Source organism: Polypterus senegalus, chromosome 15, assembly GCF_016835505.1.
Source record: "Polypterus senegalus isolate Bchr_013 chromosome 15, ASM1683550v1, whole genome shotgun sequence".
Taxonomy (NCBI): Eukaryota; Metazoa; Chordata; class Cladistia; order Polypteriformes; family Polypteridae; genus Polypterus; species Polypterus senegalus.
Window position 1 is genome coordinate 93557240 of NC_053168.1, and position 23874 is coordinate 93581113.

Consider the following 23874-nt stretch of genomic DNA (forward strand, 5'->3'; position numbering starts at 1 on the left):
TGCTCTAAAACTTCCTGGTAGACGGCTGCGTTGACCTTGGACCTCAAAAAACACAATGGACCAACACCAGCAGATGACATGGCACCCCAAACCATCACTGACTGTGGAAACTTTACACTGGACCTCAAGCAACGTGGATTCTGTGCCTCTCCTCTCTTCTTCCAGACTCTGGGACCTTGATTTCCAAAGGAAATGTAAAATTTACTTTCATCAGAGAACATAACTTTGAACCACTCAGCAGCAGTTTTGTCTTTAGCCCAGGCGAGACGCTTCTGACGCTGTCTCTTGTTCAAGAGTGGCTTGACACAAGGAATGCGACAGCTGAAACCCATGTCTTGCATACGTCTGTGCATGGTGGTTTTTGAAGCACTGACTCCAGCTGCAGTCCACTCGTTGTGAATCTCCCCCACAGTTTTGAATGGGTTTTGTTTCACAATCCTCTCCAGGGTGCGGTTATCCCTATTGCTTGTACACTTTTTTCTACCACATCTTGTCCTTCCCTTCACCTCTCTATTAATGTGCTTGGACACAGAGCTCTGTGAACAGCCAGCCTCTTTAGCAATGGCCTTTTGTGTCTTGCCATCCTTGTGCAAGGTGTCAATGGCAAAGGCTTTTGCAGGTGTTTTGAGTTAATTAGCTGATTAGAGTGTGGCACCAGGTGTCTTCAATATTGAACCTTTTCACAATATTCTAATTTTCCGAGATACTGAATTTGGGACTTTCATTAATTGTCAGTTATAATCATCAAAATTAAAAGAAATAAACATTTGAAATACATCAGTCTGTGTGTAATGAATGAATCTAATATACAAGTTTCACTTTTTGAATGGAATTACTGAAATAAATCAACTTTGTCATGATATTCTAATTTTATGACCGGCACCTGTAAAATAAAAGTCTGTTATATTATATTCTAGTTCTTCTAATACCTTTGAGTTGTGCCACCACCCTTGAAATTTCTGTGCATATAACAATTGTCCATTCTCATTTATAGGACATCTGCTGATTATTCTTTGTCATCTTTCAGTACATTTTGTATATTACATCAACCTTTCTTCTGGTACATTATTTACTTAACCTCCTCAGTATTTTTCCTAAACCAGTTCTTATATTTCAGTGTATATTTTGTTGTTCATTTGACCTTCATCTGATTTCCTGGTGTGCCTGAACAGGTTTCTGACATTTATTAAGCCTTTATGCTATTTCTTTAAGATGAATGCTATGTTACCCTAAAATTATTCTTCCACATGCAGCAAATATGCAGACTGTTGGAAGTACAGCATTTCTGTGTTTCAGGTAGAAAACTAACGTGCGCAGGCTCATGCATGACCTGTGAGCATAATGACGCAACAGACAATGTGCTCAGACTTTTGTACATCCCCCCCAAATTTGAGCGACAAATCTGAAATACTTAAATGTGTCCATGTCATTTGTCTGGTATTTCCGGCAGCTCTATAAGCTTACTCACTGGACAAGTATAAATATGATCCTTCACTTTGACTTCAGCAATGCACATTTTTCCATTATCACTAGGGATAGCTTTAGTGACCGTTCCAACAGGCCGAAAAGCCCTAGGTAGCTGTGGATCAATGATTAGAACAATCTGAACCCACATTCAAGGAGGATGGGGAGTTCTTCCATTTATGTCTTTGTTACAAGTCAAGTAAGTAACACCTGGTAAAATTGGACCAAAACTGGTAAGCCAAAACCTGGCTGTGCTTCCAGCAATGACGTTCCAACATATCACTAGTTCCATAGACTGCTTGTGGTAAGGAAGCGTCCCACCATCCCCTGAGCAAGATTTCCAGAACTTGATCTAGATCAGATATATCAGAAGAAATGTTTACAAGAGGTTTGGCATTGAGAATGCCCTCCACTTTCACCAGCACTGTTTGGAGAACTACCTCTGACACAGTGTGGTCCTTGAGGACGATATATAGGAATTCTTCACAGATCTAATTTCTCATTCCCATGCCCCTCCAAAATAAGGAGCATGAGATGGAGTGAAATAAAACTTTATACTTTTGTTTGAGAGTTGTTTGTGAAGTGCAGGCTCCATAGTGGCAAATGCCTCTTTAAGTTTTCGGTCACCACCTTGGAAGTTAGTTCCTCTATCAGTCACAATCTCATAAGGCTTATCACGATGAGCTCTGAATCTTCTGAGAGCTAGAAGAAATTAATCTGTGTCCATACTGAGAATGAGGTCTAAATGAACACATAATGTAGTGAGAAACTTTAAAATGATGCCCCAGTGCTTTTCTAACGTTCTTCCTATTTTAATTGTAAATGGACCAAAGGAGTACATTCCCGTAGACCAGAAAGGTGTTTTTTGTATGCTTAGATGTGCATTTAGAAGATTGGCCATCTTGGGAATGATAGGCTTGTGACATTCAACACATTGTCATTTGTGACCTCAAATGGCCTGTCTTCCTCGAAGTATCCAATAAGTTCTCAGAATTTCAGCAAATGCTCGCTCTGGCCCAGGGTGAAGTAAATGTTCATGATGATCACAAATCAGAATTTTAGTTATGGTATGATCAGGTGACAGCACAATAGGATGTATTCATCCTCCCATAATTTTGATACAGTCTTGCAGAGACGACCTCCAACCCACATTAAATTCAATGTGTTATCATATTGAGGTGACAGAGTGTATAAATGGCTAGTTTTTTTTTAACTGAATCACATTCACTTAGCAATTTTACTTCTTCTGGAAAACTTTTCTGTTGGGCTCTTGGCGAAACAGCAATTTCAATTTTTATTCGTTCACTTGCAGATACACTGCAGGTGCCCCATTTACAGATAAATGAGTGGCCTGAATCAGATTTTCCCATTTTGTAAATAGAGAAAGATCAGGGAATATTTTATTAGCTGCTGAGGTCAAACTACAGAAGGAGAATTTCTTTTTTTCCTCAGACCTGGTATTAATGTTCTTAGGGGTTTCCAGCCAATGATCGGATGACAGGAGAAGAAAAGAAGGACTCTTATTCCATCTGCTCATTTGAGTTAATGACAACAAGATCTTCCCTCTAGTAATGTCATCAGCAGGATTCTCTGCAGATTCACCATTCTGCAGAACTTGTGAGTTCCTGAATCTCTGCCATACATGTTCCCACAAACACTTTGTTGTGGCAGGACTCAGAGATGAGCCAGTTCAATAGCGTGGTGGAGCCAGTCCACAGAACTGTATTTCTAATAGAAATTTAGAGTTCTGTATCCAGCAGCTTTGAAAGCTGTGCACCCATTAATGTGGCACCAACAGCTGTTACTTAGGTGAAACCCATGATCTTGTAATTAAAAAGGAAACTGGTATGTTTCCTTGAGCACCTTCTACCAAGAGGTATGCAACAAAGCAAGTCCATGACAGCTTTGGCTAAGTTCATGCCCAAAGTAAGAGATGACAATCTTGGGTATGCTTGGGGAAAGTGATTGGCGATAGGTTTATCCCAATTTCGTTCCTTTTTTCAAAGGGCCTGCACCAGGATTTTAGCTTCAATGGTGAAGGGAATGAGCTATCCTATTGGGTCATGCTGACTGGCAAGAAAATTGTAGATATTTCTCAAAGTGGTCTGATCATAATGAATAGACTTGAATTTGTAACCCAATGTGTCCAATAATATCCACAGCACTATACGTTACCGCAGATCTAGGGCCGCAGTTGCAGGAAGGACATGATTTTACCGCAGTTTCAGGACTGACTTCGGTAAATTACTTTCGGAAGGTTTTGGCTTGTCTCAGCAAGTAAGTCGTTGGAACTGATGTCACAGCTGTTTCAGGATAGAGGTTCGTAAGATAACTTTTGGAAGATTTTGGTGGGTCTCAGCAAAACCCGGAAAGTAACATTGTGTCATGGACCCATTCAAAAATTAAGTGATAAAAATGAAAAGGAAAAACAGTACATCAAACCAAACGTTACGCATCATTGTGAAGTTCGGAGGGTTTCTGCTATCATGTCATGTCATAGATCAAACTAAACAATGCAGATTATTTCTGTGAAATATACTATTAAAATTTAAATTGTGTTTGGGTCTGTGGAAACCATTTAATATCTCGACAATATTAAAATCATTAAGAATTGTTTTAATTGAAAATAGTTTTTTGTTTACATTCATGAACACAATAAAAAATATAATTACAATGTTTACACCACATTAGATTTAAGTAAAACGTTAATAAGAAATGTAATTACATATTTTAAAAATGTATGATTCATGTGTGCAATATTGTTCTAAATCAATTTAAAATTAAAATTTTAGCCAATCTAATATTTTTAGACATACTGTATATGTAAAGAAAACAGTAATACATATTATACACTGCACTATGCTATATATTAATTGCCTTATATAGAACATCTCTAGTTTTTGTCACTTATTATTATAAATGACGGTCCACCAAAAGAAAAAAATAAAAATACTAATAATAACAGATTTACGTATATAGCACCTTTCCTATGCTCAAAGCACTTTACAAAATTCAGAAAGAACAACAGGACATATATAACATTGGCTACAAATAATATCCACACTAAATAAAGATAAATACAGGATATACAAAACATTCAAACAGAATTAAAGACAATAATTCAGACTAAAATACAATATATAATACTACAAAAAAAATCTTGAACAAATAACATAATTTTTGATAAAAATGCAAATCCTGAGCACCTGGACAGACAGAGAGGTAAACTGAAAAAGGGGCAGAATGTCAGGTCTGTTTAATGTCTTCCTAAACGAATGAGTTAAAAAAATGGATGGAGTCAACTGATCTCATTAATTTTGGGAGGTCATTCCAAAGTCTGGGTGCTGCAGAGCTGAAGTCCCTGTCACCCACAGATTGCAGGGTAGTGTGGTGCACAACAAGATGGCCAGAATCAGAGGACCTTAGAGGGCAAACAGGAGCGGAGTGATGGAGAAGGTCACTGATGTAGCCTGGTGTGAGGCCATTTAAAGCTTTGTAGGTTAATAAAAGTGTGACTTGTGCCTTGTCTTGCACCTCAAAACACAAGGCTGAGTGTCAGTACTTTAGCAAAACCAGCTTTATTCAGCTTGAAACAGGAACAGCATGGTTATTTATTGTAGTGGGATCTACCTATGCTGGCTGGGATAGGCTCCAGCAGACCCCCGTGACCCTGTGTTAGGATAAAGCTGGTTGGATAATGGATGGATGGATCTTCCACTCTCCTTTACACAGACACAGCAATCAGGCAGGGTCATGGCCAGATTAGCGGCCAAGTAATACTGTTCCCTGTATTTATAATGTTCCTTACATCACTTATCGACGACTGTACTTATAGCATGACCGTGGTCGGCTTGGATTTGCTTGTATGGATAAGTTATCTTCCACAAACGCAGCGATCGTGCTTCGAGCTGCTCTTTGGCATGTTGTCCCATTGGAGTGAGTCCCAAAAGAGTTTAGAAACCTTATATTCAATCCTGTAAGACACCTGGAGCAGTGAAGTTGCAGCAGGATGGCTGTGATGTGCTCGCTATTGCCAGTCTGTGTTGGGATTCCAGCAAAAGACTTTTGGATCAGCTGGAGCTGTGATATAAGATTAGAATGAACATCTGCCAGTAGTAGTTACAATAATCAATGCGGGATGTGATAAAAGCAGGGACAAGATTCCCTGCATTAGAAAAGGAGAGGAATAAACAAACATAAGAAATGTTACACAGGTGGAAATGAGAAAGTTTCTTAATATGGTTTACATGGGTTAAATAAGAGAAGGAGGAATCAAAGTGACACAAACATTATTTGCAGTAAAAGAAGGTCTGATGAGATCATCACCAAGAATGATTGCAGAGGAGCTCATTTTCTTAAGTTGCACTTTAGTGCCACTTTGCAGGAGTTCAGATTTGTTGTAATTTCATTTTAAAGAGTTTTGCTCCACTCAGGTTTTAATTTAATTGTAATTTAATTTCACTAAGGCAAGTTGTGAGCTGAGAAAGCTGTAATGAAGTGTCACTTTTAACACTGAAATTGATCTGAGTATTATCTGCATAAAAATGCTAACCCAGTTAAAAGAAATGAATAACATGCTCAAGGGGAAGCATATAGATTCAGATAAGCAGAGGATGCCATTTCATTAACAAGGGGAAGTCAGATGGAGGAACTCCTGTGACAAATTAAGGCATGAAGGTTACCCTGGACACGACACATAAGCAGCATGGCAACAAACCCATTTGCAAAAATACACAAACTAGCACAGTAGCTCCTCAAGAGGAAGGTAACAATACTCAGAACTATAAGGAAAAATAAGCCAGAGCCTCCATTTCAACTGCTGGCCAAACAGAATCGGCCAGTGAAGACATTAAAGTTTGTCTAAACAAATGACACATCCGTGGTGCACAATGTGATCATGAGGAGTACACTGCACAGAGATAGGAGATTCCATGGCCAGAAATGATGATGGACTACAATGCTAGAAAAGGAGGACTGAAGAATTTAGACCAGCTGATGACTTGCCACAGCTACAGCTGCAAAAGAAAAACATTATGCTAGATACTAGCTACAGGCAATTTTTTCAACATATTGAACATCTCAGAAAAAAAATACTTTTGTCATCTGGACAACATTTAACTGAGACTGGAACAGGGAAAGGTGTCATAGGAGACAGCTCCTTCTTGAGGAGCAGGCAACACCTGCACGCTACTAGAACATGTGCCAAAGACCCCAGCATTTACAGCCATTGTGTATGTAGATTCAACAGGAAAATGCTAGGTTCCTACCAGTCCAATCCATAGTAGAACAAATAAGTTCTGTAGTGTGTATGAATGATGAATGTGTTTATGTGTGTCTCACTGTCTTATTTTAGCCTGCTGAACTGTACAGTTATTACAGTGTTGTGTAGAAAATTACAATTTTCAGGTCTTCTTGATAAACAAATAGAATGTGGTCTGAGGGTAAAGAGCGAACAGGTATTTTACATTGCTTGTTGTTAAAATAAAGTGGCCATCTAATAAAAAAAAAGTCCCTCAATAGTACATATATAGCAATAATGTAATCATAAGTTGAGCTTAAACACAATTATCTTCATGCTTCTCAAACAGAAATTAAAATATGATATCTGTACACTAATGCATTACACTTCTGCAAGGACAGAAGTGTGGGGCTATCCAAAACTAACTTTGAGTGTATTTGAGTAAAGTGTGTAGTGACTTATAAAACCACAATATTACATTAAAATATAGTGTAATTCCCAACACCTCAAATCTTTCACTTCTGTACCAAAATAATGTTCTATCCTCAAAGAAAACCCTCAAACAAACACTACATTGTTTTCAATAGGAGCCATTTCTACTAATTTACTAATGTTTGTTCTGTTATTAAATATTTTTTAAAATTCTTTTAAAAGAGCCTTTAGATAGCAATAAGTGAGCTTTAAAAATACTAACATAAGCAAGAAATACTAATATCTTCTTCCTCTTCTTTTGGCTGCTCCCATTAGGGGTTTCCACAGTGGATCATCTTCTTCCATATCTTCCTGTCCTCTACATCTTGCTCTGTTACACCCATTGCCTGCATGTCTTCTCTCACGACATCCATAAACCTTCTCTTAGGCCTTCCCCTTTTCCTCTTACCTGGCAGCTCTATTCTTAGCATTCTTTTTCCAATATACCCAATGTCTTTCCTCTGCACATGTCCAAACCAACGCAATCTCACCTCTTGTCTCCCAATCGTCCAACCTGAGTTGACCCTCTAATGCACTCATTTCTAATCCTGTCCATCCTTGTCACACCTAAATCTTATCATCTTTAACTCTGCTACCTCCAACTTTGTCTCCTACTTTCTGGTGAGTGCCACCGTCTCCAACCCATGTACACAGACGGCGGAGAGAGATACGGAAGCCCACGAGGAGGACGGGGAGATTCCTGGTCCGTCGCAGGCGAATACGTCATCCACCCGCCTCAACGAGTCAGGAGGAATCCCCTCCCCTTGAGATCAGACCTGACCCTCTCTCCGACATTTACTTTCAGTTTAAACAAACACCGGCTTCTTTTAAAAGGGAGCAGTGGAACGATGACTCCCTAAAATTTGCAAAAAATGCAGTAGTCCTTGTCAACGGCCAACGCACACATCAGCCCATGCCACAAGGACCTCACTTTGTAGTAGAAAATGATCTATTATATCGGGTCGCAGAACATGGGGCGGAGGTTCGGAAACTGTTGTTAATTCCACAAACTTACCGGCGAAAGGTTTGTGAATTAGCTCACGCCCACCTCGTTGGAGGCCATTTAGGCTCCGAAAAAACTTTAGAGCGGATTAAGCTCAGATTTTATTGGCTGGGAATTAACGAGGAGGTTAGCCGTTTTTGTATTTCTTGTCCAGAATGTCAATTGCGGCAAATTCCTAAGAAGGACCGTGCTCCTCTCGTTCCCCTTCCCTTAATTGATGTCCCCTTTGAACGAATCGGGGTCGATATTGTAGGACCCTTGGAGCCCTCAGTCCGAGGACATAAATATATATTAGTCCTCGTGAATTATGCGACCCGATATCCAGAAGCTGTTCCCTTGCGCTCAGCTACATCTAAAGCAATTGCACGGGAACTAGTAGGAGTATTTGCGCGTGTTGGTATTCCTAAAGAAGTCCTAACGGACCAAGGAACACCTTTTACCTCAGAGACGTTCAGGGAAGCGGCCAAGTTACTGAAAATAAAGCACTTAAAGACCGCGGTGTATCATCCTCAAACCAACAGTCTTGTGGAGAGGTTTAATCAGACTCTCAAACAGATGCTTCGCAAGGTGGTCAGCAGGGATGGGACGAATTGGGATCATCTCCTCCCCCTTGTTCTCTTTGCCTATCGGGAAGTCCCACAAGCCTCTATGGGGTTCTCTCCTTTTGAATTGTTATATGGACGACAACCCCGAGGTATATTGGATATCTTGAAAGAAGGTTGGGAAGGAGAGGCTCTTCCCTGTAGAAATATTTTGGAATATATCGCACAGTTACGCGATAGATTTGAAATAATTCGACCTATTTTAAAAAGTCATATGGAAGAGGCACAAGTAACACAGGCTCGTTATTACGATCGTGGCACGACAGCCGGGGGATCGTGTCATGGTATTAATTCCCACCTCTCATTCTAAATTACTCGCCCATTGGCAAGGCCCTTATGAAATTAAGGACAGAAAAGGGTTGGTCGACTGTTTGGTGAAACAACCCAATCGTTGACCAACTGAGCGGGTTTATCATGTGAACTTGCTGAAGCCGTGGAAGGAGAGGGAGCCAGATCCCTCCTTCGCTCAGCCCTGCTCATTCTTTGCTCAAAGACACCCTTAATTTCGGCGAGGAATTAACCTATAGACAAAGACGGGAGCTGGAATCAGCCATCCTGTCCGTCTCAGAGGTGGTGAGTGAAAAACCCAGACGGACCTCTCTGATTGCGCACGACATAGTGACTGAACCAGGGGTTATAGTCCGAGAGCAACCCTATAGACTTCCTGAGGCAAAGAATGCAGAAGTGGAGCTGGAAATCAAGCGGATGCTGGAACTAGGAGTGATTGAGGAAAGTTTTAGTCCCTGGTCCAGCCCAATTGTCTTGGTTAGTAAGCCTGACGGCAGTTGGAGGTTTTGCAATGACTTCCGTCGAATTAACCAGGTCTCCCTTTTTGATACTTATCCCATGCCTCGCATGGATGACCTCCTCGAGAGACTTGGACAAGCTGAATTTCTGACCATGCTTGACAAGACAAAGGGGTACTGGCAGATTCCTTTAATGGACTCCGCAAAGGTCAAGACCGCGTTCAGCATCCTAGCGGACACTGGCAGTATCGTGTTCTTCCATTCGGGTTACACGGGGCTCCTGCGACTTTCCAGCGTCTGGTGGACAAAGTGCTCCAACCCCATAATGCGTATAGTGCTGTCTATCTGGATGACGTAGTCATCTATTCCAGCACATGGAAAGAACACGTACAGCAGGTCACTGCGGTATTGCGGACACTAGGAGAAGCCAGGCTTCGTAGTAATCCCAAGAAATGTTTCTTTGGATTGAAAGAAGCTAAATATTTGGGCTACCTGGTGGGTCGGGGTACTGTGAAACCACAGTGTTCAAAAATAGATGCCATTGTTAAATGGTCCTGTCCAAAAACCAAGAGGCAGGTCTAAGCCTTTCTCGGGTTGGCCGGGTACTACCGCTGGTTTGTACCTTGGTTTTCAGAGAGAGCGCCGCCCTTGACTGATCTTACAAAGAAGAGGGCTACTAATCATGTGGTATGGACTGACAAGGCGGACGCTGCCTTTAGTGACTTAAAACAGGCTCTTACGTCAGCACCAATATTAAAGGCTCCTAATTTTTCTCTCCCTTTTATTCTCCAGATGGACGCTTCGGACACAGGCCTGGGTGCAGTGCTGAGCCAAAGCGTCGATGGTGTTGAACACCCCATCATGTACCTGAGCCGGAAACTGTTGGATCGAGAGACCAGGTATGCAGCAGTGGAGAGAGAAGCCCTTGCTATCAAATGGGCGATTACACAGTTGAGGTACTACCTCTTGGGCCGAGAGTTCACTCTAGTGACGGATCAGGCTCCTTTACAGTGGATGGCCCTTCACAAAGAGTCAAATCCACAGGTCACTAGGTGGTTTCTTGACCTTCAACATTACAAGTTTTCGCTTATTCATCGTAAGGGTTCTCTCCATGTCAACGCTGATGCTCTCTCTCGTGCCCACGACCTCTCGGTTCAGGATGCCCAACCCTATGGGTCTGGGCTGAGGGGGGGCCTTGTCACACACGTGCGAGTAGGAGGCAGCTAAAGGGCTCGAGTAATTGTAATAAAACATCTGACCGGGGGGCGGCGGAGTGCGCTGACTGTCTTTCTCAGTTCTCTACAGACCTTTCCCGGGAAATCCTGCAAGGTTCCGGTGTCTTTGAAGACGTCACTTCTGAAGCCGGCCCCTTTGCTGACGTCACTTCCGAAGCCGACCCATTTGATGACGTCACTTCCGAAGCCGGCCCCTTTGATGACGTCACTTCCGAAGCCGGCCTTTGATGACGTCACTTCTGAAGCCGGCCCCTTTGATGACGTCACTTCTGGTTCCGGTCCCTTTGACGTCACTTCCTCTCAAGACCTTTAAAGCCTCCATCTTGGGCTACTATAGTCAGTTCTGTTTTGGACTCTGTAAGATGCACATTGTTTCTTTGAGAAAGAAAACCCATTTGCAGCTGGGAAAAACAATATACGGGTGGCTGCCCCAAACCTTTATAATGTCTTGGACTCGTTTTTATGACAACATATATATATATATATATATATATATACATATGTATATATACATACTAGCAAAATACCCGCGCTTCTCAGCGGAGAAGTAGTGTGTTAAATGAAAAAGAAAAGGAAACATTTTGAAAATAACATAACATGATTGTCAATGTAATTGTTTTGTCACTGTTGTGAGAGATGAGTGTTGCTGTCATATATATATATACAGTATATATATACACACACATATAAACATATATATATATCCATACATATATACATATACACATATATATATACACACACACATACATTCATATATAAATATACATATATACACATACATCCACATATATATACATATGTACATATACACACAAATACATATTTATATATACAGTATACATACACACACACATATATAAACATATATATACATATACATACATATCTACATATATACATATACACACACACACATATATATATATATATATACACTCTTTGGGGTGCGAGCAACTGTTGCTGGGGGTGGCAGAAACCATCAAGGAAGAAAAATGAAAAACATTATTTGTACAAAATCTTAATTTATTTATCCATTCCTAAATAATTAAATGGGCAGGCTATTTCTTATCAGTGCAATACGCTGTTTGTTAAAACGGATGACTCCCGCTCGTATGTGCAAGTCTGCGTAGATGTTATGAACTATCGTATCTGTTCAGGTTCTATTCAAATTTTAAATAGAAAAAATTTTTATTTAGTCGACAGAAATATCTTTGGTAGGAATGGAAGTTAAATGTAGGCATCATTGCATACATTTTTCTTCACCATACAAATGTAAAGAGTAAATTCGCCTTATATTCCAACCAAAGATATTTGTGTCGACTAAATAGAACTTGAAAAGATATATTTTTTCGAATGTGATTGCGCAATTCAGATCGAGTTGACGCCCACTACATTGAGCCTGCGTGCTATTGTGGTTTCACCTGCATGCCTCAATAAGTCACCCTCCCCTCACTCTTACTTTTTTACCGTTCATCTAATGAATACACTGAGTATGGCTTTACCAAAACAATCATTGATGGCGAATAAAGTATCCATTATTCATAAAGCTTCAATTGGTGATCTATCTTTCTGCGTTAACCGCATATTTTTTCATACGTCTCAAACCAAGGGTATGCGAGGGTAAAATGAATCGAGAAGCACACGTACATACTCAGTGCACCCCCTCTCAGGAATCGAACCTCAGACGTCAGCACTAGAGGCAAAGCCTCTACCATTGCACCACAGCATGTGGTTTGTCTAGTTGAGTGTATGTAGATCGGGGTATATATATATACATATATATACTGTATATACCTGCGTTTCGCAGCGGAGAAGTAGTGTGTTAAAGAAGTTATGAAAAAGAAAAGGGAACATTTTAAAAATAACGTAACATGATTGCCAATATACTGTAATTGTTTTGTGAGTGTTATGAGTGTTGCTGTCATCAAGGATTTGATTATCATTATTTCTTTCAATCAGGTTCATATTTGTAGGATGTGTTGTGTTCAAGTTACATTCCGTGTTTGTCAATCGTTGTAAAGATAATCATCGATTCGTTTCTTACCGCATCAATAAACAGCTCGTATTCCTCTTTATCTGAGACGTGACACACTGCATGCACGGGTTTTTTTTACACTGTCTTCCTTTAGCGGGACATTGACTTTTTCCACCATGTGCTTTGTTTCTGTAGTAGCTGCACTTATGAATATGCTTGTATGTATCACACGCTTCATATTTTTTTGCTGCCTTCTCAATTGTGTAATTCAGTTTTTGTTCAGCACTCTTTGGAACTGTAGCTTTTTGTCTGTGCACTGCGTCATTTCACGTGAGCTGCTCGGTGTACATGCATCGAAGGTTCCCAGCTATGCTGGTGCTATCTCGTGCAATGTCCACAGCTGTATTTAATGTTAGCTAAGACCTGGCACTTAAAAGTTTCTCTCGCAGTTTCGCCGAGTTTGTGCCAAACACCACCCTGACCATCTCATCTTCCTCTGCATAAGCACAGTCCTTCACCCATGAATATTTAGCGGCAGTGTTTCTATTGGATTGCTGCTGACGGACGGCCTAATATGGGCAGGCACTAAATTACGTGGGAGGTGTAACTCCGCCTCCCACGGGCATCGAGCAGAAGTCTATTATAGTATATGGACGAAAAAATAGGTTCCAGTTATGACCATTACGCGTAGAATTTCGAAATGAAACCTGCCCAACTTTTGTAAGTAAGCTGCAAGGAATGAGCCTGCCAAATTTCAGCCTTCTACCTACACGGGAAGTTGGAGAATTAGTGATGACTCAGTGAGTCAGTGAGTGAGTGAGTGAGTGAGTGAGTGAGTGAGTCAGTGAGTAAGTGAGGGCTTTGCCTTTTATTAGTATAGATATATACATAGATATATATACATATATAATATATATATATATATATATACCCTTTGGGGTGCGAACAGCTGTTGCTGGGGGTGCCAGAATCCATCGAGAAAGAAAAATGAAAAACATTATTTGTACAAAATCTTAATTTATCTATCCATTCCTAAATAATTAAATGGGCAGGCTATTTCGTATCAGTGCAATACGCTGCTTGTTAAAATGGATGACTCATGCTCTTACGTGCACTTAGTGCTGCATGGGTATTATGAACTATCGTATCTGTTCAAGTTCTATTTAAATTTTAAATATAAGTAATTTTTATTTAGTCGACAGAAATATGTTTGGTAGGAATGTAAGTTAAATTTAGTCATCATTGCATAAATTTTCTTCAGCATAGAAATTTAAAGACTAAATTCAACTTACATTCCTACCAAAGATACTTCTGTCGACTAAATAGAACCTACTTATATCCAAATAGAACCTGAAAAGATATATTTTTTCGAATCTGATCACGCATTTTAGATCGACTTGACGTGCACTACATCGAGCCTGCCTGCCTAAATAAGTCACCGTCGCTTCGCTTTTCCTTTTTTACTTTTCATTTAATTATGGCTAGTCACGAAAAAATTAGAAAATGGAAGGAAGATTACACTGAGTATGGCTTTACCAAAACAATTATTGATGGCGAATAAAGTATCCATTATTCATAAAGCTTCAATTGGTGATCTGTTTATCTGCGTTAACCTCATATTTTTTCATACTTCTTCTCAAACCAAGGGGGTGCGAGTGCAAAATGAATCGGGAAGCGCTGATATATATGTATGTGTGTGTGTGTGTGTATATATATATATATATATATATATATATATATATATATTGTCACTCACGCGCGAATAGGAGACCGCGGACGGACCTTAACACGCTTCAGAAGACTTTCGACGGAAGGGAGTGGCAGGGGACTAACCTTTCTCCTTTGCTTTCTTCCAGGAAAAAAGACGCTCCGCCACCATAAGCCTCATTTCCGCAGTACTGTACGTTACTTTCGCCCTTCCTCCGCCATCTTTCTTGACGTCATCAGTCCCATCCTCCCTTATGGTTCCTTCCCAGCATTCCTTCACTTCCGGCTCCTCCCTTATAAAATGGCCGCCGACGCCTTTTATGGCGTCGCGCATGTGAACTGTTTTGTTTATATTTTTTGACCAGATTTGCAGTGTGGATTTGTCTGCAATATACGGGGCCGGAAACCCCAAACCTTTATGTTGTCTCTTGTTAAGTCTTTTACAATATACAGTATATATATATATAGTTTTACTGTCAAATAATGCAAAGAGTACGAGGCACGTGTTTCGCCCTAATTCTGGGCTCATCAGGCATACACACTCACTGCACTCCCTCTCGAGAATCGAACCTCGGATATCAGCACTACCAGTTCCTTTCTACTGCAGCCACAGCTGCGACACACATAAAAAACATCAATAATAACTCATAAACTTCCAATATTATTTAGGAAAATCGCAACATTTTACTCACCAAAAATTCAGATTATTTATAAGCAAAATCCATCCTCCTCTCTTTCCTCAAAAACAGTTCAATCACTCAGTCCAACAGATTATCCGTGCGCTTCAGTTCCATCAAAAAGTCCCTTTCTATCGACATCGAAGCTAATGCTGCAAGTTGAACCTTCCCTGTCGCATTTCTGGCATAGGTTTTAATTCGCTTTAGGGTTGAAAATGTCCGCTCAACAGAAGCATTGTACATGGGAATGGTCACCGTCAAATATACCAATGTATATCCCATGGGTTCATTCAGATTTTTTCTGATGAAGGAAGTCAAGGAGATCAGTCGGAGATTTTCCAGCAAAATCATCCATGGTATACATTACAGTCAGTTCTGTTTTTAGCCGAGACAAATCAAAAACTGCTCCGTGACTTTTGTGTTAAACTGGTGAAGGCTGCATGCGTGAAATTTTTCTTGTATTCCCGAAACTTCTGGGGCTTGAGGAGCGTGACAAACATCAGGTTTTCGTGGTCTTGGAATCTAGTCTGTGTCTGGCAAATAATATTGTCCAGAATCCTGCCATGGAGTTGGTCGTAGTGCGCGCGAGGACTCTCTGAGCACTTGCGGTGTGTTCAGTGGCCTCATAGAGTTCCTCATATCGGCTTCTATCCAATCAATGGGTCTGAATACGGTGACGTCGCCGTTTGCCTGCTAGAGGGCCGTACTGTTCAGTATTCAAGGACAAAATATAATTAACATCAGTTTGTGATTCAGATATTTTTACTTATGAATATGCTAAGCACAGTCCTTCACCCGCGAATATTTACCTTATATGGGCAGGCACTCAAATATGTGGGAGGCGTAATGACACGAGACACAACTCCGCCTTCCACGGCCATCGAGCTGCAGTCTATTACAGTATATGGATGAAAAAATAGGTTCCAGTTATGACCATTACACGTAGAATTTCTAAATGAAACCTGCCCAACTTTTGTAAGTAAGCTGTAAGGAATGAGCCTGCCAAATTTCAGCCTTCTACCTACACGGGAAGTTGGAGAATTACTGATGAGTGAGTGAGTGAGTGAGTGAGTGAGTGAGTCAGTCAGTCAGTCAGTGAGGGCTTTGCCTTTTATTAGTATAGATTACCTTCTCACTTTAAAACTTAACCTTCACTTTTTAATCAAACAGGAATATGTGTATTGATTGTGTCATGAAAAAGCCCCCAACAAAAACAGAAAACATTTAAAAATCAAATAAATACTATGTTAACGTTTGTTAGGAAATGAATGGATGGATGAATCTAATTTATATAATTAAATATACAACAAACAATAAAATGGAACTTAAAAGATCTTAATTTATGTTAAAATATCATCTTAAAGTACTGGAAATTTTCCATTCAACTGGAAAATAGACTGAACTTTGGGCAAAAATTCTTTTTAACTTAATTTGGTGACTACAACATTAAGTGTCGATCAAGTCAAGTTGGGGAGCTTGCACTGGTACAGTGCGTTGCCACACCCACTACATGACGAAACACCTTGGGGTCCTGGTTTGCAACCCCCCCAGGCAGACGCACAGTCCTGTCACACCCTCTGGAAATGACCCTTTAGCTGCCCTTAGTTATGTGGGCAACCCCTTGGCCTGGTCCAGCCACTCGGGTCTCCAACAATGAGGATCTTATGAGCCTGATCAAACTTGGGGAAATGCGCCACATGGCCGTAGTGCCGTAACTGACACTCCCTCACAATGCAGGTAATGTGCCTAATTCGGGACTCCATGCCAACAGTAACAAAGAATTTTCCGGAGAGACACAGTAACAAAGGAGTCCAGTCTCCGTCTCAGGTCACTGGATAGCGTCCATGTCTCGTGACCATATAACAAGACAGGCACCAGGGCTCTAAAGTCTTGGACCTTCGTTCTTTTGTATGGATGTTGGGAGCGCCATAAACTCCTTTTCAGCGACCTCATGACCCCCCATGCTCTACCAATCCATTTACTGACTTCATAGAAAGAATCACCAAAGACATGAATGTCACTGCCAAGGTAAGCAAATCTCTCAACAAGGTCAACACTCTGTCCGCAAACAGGCACACTACTGATGGCTGTGCTCAAGAGGTCATTAAAGGCCTGGATCCTGGTTTTTATCCAGGACACTCGCAAGCCCAGACACTCAGACTCCTCACTCAGTCTCTCAAGCGCCATGATCAGAGCCTACATTGACTCTACGAAGATCACAGCATCGTCAGCAAAGTCAAGATCTGTGAATCTTTCTTCACCAACAGATGTCCCACAGCTACTGGACCCTACGACCTTGACCAACACCCAGTTCATACAAGCATTAAACAGAGTAGGAGCAAGAACATACCCATGACGAACCCCAGAATCAACTAGGAAAAACGCAGTGTTGATCCCCTCAGTTTTCACAAACCAAACCGAACAGCATCTTAACCAATGTTGCAGTCATTAACAATTAGCTCGCGAGCCAAAGAACAAAGATTATATACATGTAACATTATGTTAACTTTTCGACCTGTTTTGAAAAACATTTTTCAAAATGTTCAGTTTTTATAATTGTAATTAAAAACAATACAAATAATAACAATACTATGCTGCTTTTTTCCATCGTTTTTTTGAATGCTGTGCTTGTGCCTAAAAATCGAAACTTGTGTTCATCTCACCTAGCAGTGGTGACATCACTTCTGCCCTGAAACTGTGGGTCTAAAACTGCAGGTCTAGCCCTGTGGTGACGTATGTTGCTGTGGCTCTGCAAGTGTTACTCCAGGTAGGCGGCACTGTAGGAATTGGAAATACTCCACTGGAGTATTCAATGTGTTCTCCAAAACATCACCTCGACCCAACAAAGTTGTTAAGACTTTCAGTATGGGAATATAAACAAATGACTTGTTTTTTATTCGGTTGAACACAAACTCAACTGGTTCAACTACAGCAAAGTTTTTCTTAAAATAAGCCTTTCTTTTGTGACCAGTAGCAAGTGTTCCTCCTTCACAAGCTTTTAAAAATGGGTTGCTTTTGTGAATGGCATCTGAAATATTTGCAAGATCAGAGTTACCAAAAGTGCATCCATTTTTCTTCAAAGTGTCCACAATAATATTTAAGGTTTGAGATTCTGAAAGTTCTGAGATCTCTTTTAAATGTTCAATAATCTGTTGCATTGCATTTTGTGAAACATGCAGTACAGTTTGCATGCACAAAAAGAAAGCAGCAAGCTTATGTTCAATTGCTACATCTACATTTTCTCCTTCAACAATAATACTTGTTAAAATGTTACTGCTACATGCCTCTGTGGTATCTTCACCATCATCAGAGTCCTCTAGAGTACAGCAAGCTTCACCTAATTCATCCTCTACAAGCACCACAGGCATTCTAAAATCCTTCAACGAGTGATTTTTGTGTTTTCTATTAATGAGAACTCGGAATATGGAAAGAATGTTGGTTTTAAAAGTACAATTAGAATATGGACATTTCGCAGTTTCATAGTTTTTCAAGTGTCTGCTCAAGTGAATAATATAAGTCCTTTCTTTGCAAATGTCTTTGAAATACAGTTTTCACAGTTAAATGTGGCACACTCCGATTTATCACTTTTAGAATGCATGCGGCTTAGGTGCGTTTTAAAAGCTCCTACTGTATTAAATAAAGCTAAACAGTCCAAATACAAACACTACACTCTTCTGTTGGTTAGATGATGCCAGTGTTTTAATCGATAGTACTTAATCAGAATATGTTGTTTTTCATGTGAAAATTTGCAATAACAACAAGGCATGGACATTCTTTTGTTATTTAAACTCGACTCCCTTAAACTTTAAAATTGGCACATTCATTAACATTTCTGATACAACAAGACTATATAACTAGGACTATTCTGAATTTTTGGCAGAAAAATAAAGAAGTACAACTTAAGTGAAATGAAGTAAACTGCTTAGCTATGCAAGCAATTAATGGCTCACGCAATCAGACTTCCTCCTTTGCGGCAGGTTAATTATTCTCAAATTATTATGAAGCTGACCACTTTTCTTAACTCACACTGTCAATGTCATAGAATATCACGCACCTCAGAACTAAACAAAATCTTCACAAAATACCACATGAAATGAAAATGGAGTCACTTTCCTGGATCTGCCAGAAGTGTAAGTCAAACAACGATTTAGACATGCGTGAATTAAACAAAATGTTTTTGCCTTGTCATAGCTTAAAATTTTACATTTACTTTAAGAGCAATAGTGTACTTGAAATATGCCGAACTTGATATAATATTTTTCTCAACTTCGTTTCCCACAAAAAGTTGAAGCAACTTATTTTTATAGCATTCCAGAACAATTTTTAGATTTATTTTTTTTACAGTATACCCAGTATACTGGGTAGCAAACATACAAGCTATAAAAACCAAGACATGACACAAATAGATAAACATACACAGGCTTGGTCCACAATAGAAATAAAATTCTACATCTTTATATTTTTTGCTTTGTACCCCAATAAGTACAAGTTATCACCAATATGTTAAAAACCCAATTGTGCTTCACTCACTCAGAATATGGAACCAATGCAGGAAGTACTTTAAGATAGAGAAGCTTTTATCTGTGGCACCTTTCCACTATAACCACTGAGGAAGAGAAAACATTATTATTTAACTCACAGATATCAAGGACTGTGTTTTGAGTTGATCATGCTGCAGAGAGCTATATGATTTGTTCCTGATTTATGCAGAAAAGGAGTTGGGTTGTGTGCACAGCATTAAGGGACTAACTTTTATCATTTATAGGAAAGGCTGACCTCTGATACTATCAGAAGACCCCTGAAGAATGTAAGATCTTTATGGACTATAAGAATGTTTAAATTGATTCTAAGTGGGTGCAAATACAAGGGTGTATTCCTTAGGAATGCAAATGGCTGTTTATTTCATGTTTTAGGAAATTCCAGTATGTCATAAATTAAGATTTATGTATAACCTCAGAATGAACTGCTAGGGTTTTTTTTTCCTTTTCTAGGATATAAAAGAGAGAACGTTTTTACTTTAGGTATTCTGCTAAAACCCAAACCATTCGACTGAGTTGGGAAGCGGCAGTCTCACATTCTCTCTACTCACCAAGAATTAAGAATAAAGAAATTATTTTTACTTTAATTGGGTTTAAGTTCTTCCGTTGTTTCCGACTTCAGCGCTCACAGTTTTGGGCCAACGGGCAGAGGCGGCAAGCGACTCCTTGAGCAGGATCGTCCAGAGGACCGGTAAAAGGACCGACACCGGCCGGGTCGGGAGGACTAGATCCGGAAAAAGTTAGGACTGGCCTGCCTCGGGCGACTCCTGCATGGGGAATCCTTGACCTCCTCTGATTCTTCCTGAAAGTCGAGTAAACTGGGAACTTCCAGGCGGGAGGAAAAATTCTTGGTGAGTAGACCGAGGGAGTCCGACCGGGGAAAAGAAACCAGGCAGTGAGTGGACCGAAATGTATAGATAAGCTCTCGGAAATAAAACAGTGTAAAGATTATGAATGTTAAGGATATGAGTTAGTACACTCCCTAGGAAATGAAGAAGAAGTCTCTTAGAGGCTTAAAAGTAAAATAAAGGAAGGGAGTGGGAAGAATAGATAAATAACTGAACATTTCGTGATCGGGAAAAAGCACTGTTGCGGGAGAACGGGACTCTTTGCTCTAACGGTCTGGTTATATTCTGAACTCAACGGGTCACTCAGGGAAATGATCACCTAAACAGCGGTAACCAGCGGCCTTCGGGTGAAACTGTCAGTCCGCTAATCAGGTTGATTGTCCCGATGGACCGGGTAACAGGAGGGACCGGGAGTGAAGTGACAATTGAGGCTGGTTTAGCAAAAAGAGTGCGGAAAACTCACCGACCATGGGGAAAACTAATAGCAAACTGGTTAAAACTCCTTTGGGAAACAGAAAGCATGAATTCACGTACTCATCTGTGACTGAATAAAGACTAATTGATTGAACTATTCCTGTCTTCCTCGGGTGTTACTTCCACTGTTTATTTGGCACCGAACAGTTTCCTTCGTGTTGGAGAACCCGAGTGAAGGTGCGAATTGCAGACAGGAATAAGATCGGTGACCGCTGAGTACAATTGCTTTACCGTCCGGGAGAGGTACTGGGACGTAACGATTAGAGCGCCTCTTGGAACGAGACGGAGTCTTAAGTAGACTTATAATTAGAAGGGAGAGGTGGAAATTTAATAAAAAGGGAAAGTACCTGAAAGAGATTGAAAAAACAGGGTGTGAATGAGGAGCCTCTGTTCGGATTATTGTTTTCGGAAAACATACCAAGGAAAAAAAAAAAAAAAGCGGCTCTCCAAGACACTACATAGAACAGAAAACAGGGTTAGATTTAAAAAAAAAAAAATTGTAAACAGTGGAATAAACAGAGCAGGGGCAGGTGGCCAGTAGAAGGCTCTGGTGATATGAGTGAAATACAGGAAGTTAGGAAGATTTTATATAGAAAAGCACAAGGGTGCTGTGGTAGAGAAAATGGAAATGTTTAATAGATGGGAATTGATAATTAAAGATAGAGCCCTGAATGCGATGAAGAACTGCAATGAGGGACTGCAAAGCCAAATTAAATTTATTGCAGAAAAAGAAAAGTTATTCTTGATAATGCAAGAACTGTCCCAAAAGTCCGGATAAAAGAAGGAAGAATAAATAAATAAAAATATATGAAAAAGAAGAAGAACAGTTTCAGCCAGAGAGGGATGAAGAAGCGGGAAAAGGGATGCCTAATATGATCCGATTCTGACTCCTCAGGGTCAAAAAAACATGAAATATGGAATTTCAAGCACCATTAATACAAGTGCCCTTTCCGCAATATAATGTACAACAGCCGGACTCAGATTAAAACTGTCCCACCTTCATGGTGCAAAGAAACTGGGACCTGCAAGAATTAAAAGAGGTGGTGCAGGAATTGCTGAACCAGTTCATGACAATGAAGAAACAATTAGATGACATATACAGTATAAGCCAAATACTGCAGAATGGATTCAGGTCCTTAGAAGGAAAGCTCATTTCAGGCTGAAATGATGTGAGAGTGCAATGGACAGAGACTCTGGGACGACAGCGGGTCGATAGTGGCCTGTTCAGTGGACAGTTACGAGCACAAATAAAAGCAAAAAATATATCAGCCCTAATGCCCAGTGAACTTTGACAAGACTTGATGGTCCGCCTGTGCCTTTGCATTTCAGTTACGAATAAGGGAGTGAAGGTTGCATCAGAGCAGCACACCGCCCTTGCACTGACCACCACCATTACATGCTTGTATGCTGCCTTGATTGTTCATGTTTGACTCAAAAACAGCAAAAAATCTCTGCTGTCCTGGGTTCCTCTTGGATTACAGTATTCAAAATCATTTTACTGTATTGCATGATTTTTGGACTGTATTATGATGAAGTTTGACTTGGACTTTTCAGCTGCTGTTTTCAGAAAAAAAGACTATTTGCCTAACGAACTGTTATATCTCAGCAAAACTGGCTGGAGCAGTATTTCTCTTTTTACAACAATTGCTTTTCTTCTGGAGTGGTTTTACCACATATCCTCATTGCTAAATCCTCTCGTTTTCAGTGGCATAATGTGAGACAATTGGTAATAGCATGTCCAGAAGGGGAGGATTGGGAGTATGTGGGACCTAACATTTAGTTCACCTAGATAGATCTGTTAAGAAAATAGCAGTAGAACTAGTTGTACCTGTAACCCGATCCGTTCTGTCATTTATCTTTCACTTCTCCACCTAAACCCATGCTGTTTACCCTTAAAATTTTTTAGTTAGATTTGCTCCACTCATCTCTCTGGGTACAAGGGAAATAATATTTTGTCTGAATAGTTCATGTTGAACCCTTGGTCATTTTCCCAAAGTCATCCTTCCGTTTACATTGTGCACAATTTCTTATTTCGTTTGAGGCTGAGACCGGTATTACAATTGTTTATGCTGATTTAGTTAAGCGGGTGCTATTATTCCGATCCAATACTTTCCTATTCTTCCAGTTAGAAAGCATATGATTCATGACAATTCATTCAGGACCTCCGGAGTCAATGCTGCTATACACCCTAGGACTCCTATAGTCTCAAACCTTCCACTATTCTCTGTACTGTCCCGGCCACTGTTATGTGGTTTTCTGTTACTGATCTTGTGAATGCTTTCTTTTCAATTACTGTACACCCTGAGTCTCAGTTCTGGTTCACATTCACTTTTAAAGGGAAGCATTGGACCTGAGCTGTGATGCCACAGGGATATACAGAGGCTCTGTGTGCGTGCATGTGAGTCTGTGTGTGTGCATGTGTGTGCGCGTGTGCGTGTGTGTGTGCGCGTGTTCGTGTGTGTAAAGACAAGAACTAGAAAAGATAAAAAGTTGAAAGGTTATTGGCCAAAGGGGGGTGGTGTCTGGTGTAATATGTAGATGAGTTGCTTTTATGTTCTGAGGTCAGGAATAATGCGAAGAAGACACAAAGGCTTTGTTGGTCTTTCTAGCGGAAATCGGGCACAAAGTGTTCCGGAAAAAGTTGCAACGGGTTGAAAGAAAAATGAAATACCTGAGTCATGATTTGACTTCAGGGGAATGTGCACAGTCTGCAAGACGGCAAGTTATGTCTGTTCTTGGAATGTTATGATATTGATATTGCCGGCAATGGGTTAAAAAAATATTTTTTTGCTGAAAAGCACAGCCACTCCAAGAATTAGCGACCTTTTCTAATTTAGTTTTGACTGATAAAATTTCATGAATGGAGCAGGCTGAGAAGGCTTTAACTGATAT